This window comes from Abramis brama (genome assembly GCF_963993115.1).
Source record: "Abramis brama genome assembly, chromosome: 5".
Taxonomy (NCBI): domain Eukaryota; kingdom Metazoa; phylum Chordata; class Actinopteri; order Cypriniformes; family Leuciscidae; genus Abramis; species Abramis brama.
This window is the reverse complement of record NC_139967.1, coordinates 38,018,361-38,020,683: the sequence shown is the minus strand read 5'-3', so window position 1 is coordinate 38,020,683 and position 2,323 is coordinate 38,018,361.

Genomic DNA, 2,323 nt, shown 5'->3' with positions numbered 1-2,323 from the left:
CTTTGCCCTTGTCTGCCTTCGTCTGAGTGACAATGTGGCATCTTTAATTTTTACACAACACAGTGATGTTCAATTTTGTAATTTAATAATTTGTATATTTTAATTTATTTTATTTTGATTATTTTGTTAAATTATACATATCCTTCTTTTTTACTTAGGAAAGATTCCTAAGAAATAGAAATCTTAAGAAAGATAAGAAAATCACAAACGTAATGAAAATTATTATAGTTTGTTTTTGCATCCATTTCAAATGTACTGCAGCATGAGTCAAGTCTCTTATCTGATTGTGAACCAGAAGAAAAAGAATATTGTGTGCTTCCCTCTAGTGGGCAAAGTGTTTTAATCTGAAGGTGCTTGCTAGGCAGTGTTGGGTAAGTTACTCTAAAAAAGTAATTCATTTCTAGCTTCTACTAATTACATCTTTAACAGAGTAATTAGATTACTCTCTCTAAAAAGTATTGCATTACTTGGTAACACTTTACAATAAGGTTCGTAAGTTAACTACCTTAGTTAACATGGTTAACACAAGACTAAGAATGAACAATACTTCTACAGCATTTATTAATCTTAGTTAATATTAATTTTAACATTTACTAATACATTATTAAAATCAAAGGTTGAATTTGTTTACATTAGTTAATGCACTGTGAACTAACATGAACAAACCATTAAAAGCTGTGTTTTTATTAACTAACGTGAACAAAGATTAATAAATACAGTAACATATTGCTCATGGTTAGTTCATGTTAGTTAATACATGTTAGTTAAAGTGTTACCAATTACTAATTACTTTCTAAATCCCATATCGACCATTTGAACAATACAAGGATAGACTAGGCTACTCTTAATTCTTTCAAAAAAACATTAGATGTTACATTTTGATGTTAAATCCACTATTGTTTAATATAGTTATAATTGTTCTTATAGCCTATACTGTATTTAATGCAATTACGGCAGAAGTAACTTTAATTAAATCACAGTAATCCCTTACTTTACTTTTTCAAGGAAAAGGTAATTAAATTACAGTAATTACTTGGTAATGAGTTATATCCAAGGAGGCAGTTCATTTGTAGACATGCTTAAAGCAGATTTACCAAGTGTAAACATTCTATTACACATAGTCAATGTGTAAAAAATGCACTCAATATTTATTTGCCAGATCATTAACAACAACTTACAAATGCACTCTGTAACTAAATCGTAATTTAGTAGTGTGAGCTGGTAATATTTAGAAGATGAGGCTGTCCAGCCAGGATGAGAGACTGCTGCAAGCTGGCATATGCTTGTTTTTTTTTATGATGTAGTCATAACGTTACTGGAATATGGCAGAGACCTGCAGTATTTTTGCTGTCAATTTCAAGAATTCTTTCCCCTAATGATGGTATCTTCTTGTTAGAGGCACGAATCTTTAAGCGTTAAAGGGATAGTTCACCCAAAAATGAAAATTCTGTCATTTACTCACCCTCAAGTTGTTCCAAACCTGTATGAGTTTCTTTGTTCAGCTGAACACAAAGGAAGATATTTGGAAGAATGTTTGTAATCAAACAGATCTCGGTCCCCATTGACTACCATAGTAGCCTATATAATTTTTCCTACTATGGAAGTCAATGGGGACCGAGATCTGTTTGATTACAAACATTCTTCCAAATATCTTCCTTTGTGTTCAGCAGAACAAAGAAACTCATACAGGTTTTGAACAACTTGAGGGTGAGTAAATGATGACAGAATTTTCATTTTTGGTTGAACTATCCCTTTAATACTGAGTGGCAATAGTCTGTGGTGGAGTGCCCTCTAGTGGATAACCAGGGCACTCCAGCTGGTGGTCGTAACATGCATAATCATTGTGCAAAATCTATTCTCTATACCACATCTTCTATGGAGGAATGCGGGAGTGCTGGAGCGTGGAGCCTATCCCTGCATCTCGGACCAAAGGCAGAAAAACATCCTGGACTCCAGTGGAAAAGCGGCCAGTTCATTACAGGACTTTCTAAACCATGTTTTTTTTTTTTTTTTTTTGTTCTCAGAACATAATATGATATACATTTATTAGACATTTGCTGTTGAGTCTCAAAATTGACAGCAAAGTGCCATGTACTGTACAACTCATGCACAATATATGTGTTCTGAAGACATACAGCACTTTTGTGTTTTTATTTGACGAAAATCTTCCACTCTACTCTAGCTGAACAGTCATGGGGAGAGCGGGGCACAAAGTAGCCTAGCCTAACGCTTTTTGACTTTCTCAGTTTGTGTAAATCTACTTAGGGTTCAGAGTATTTATTTTTTCTATATGACTAGTACAATTATGTGGTTTTGTTTTATT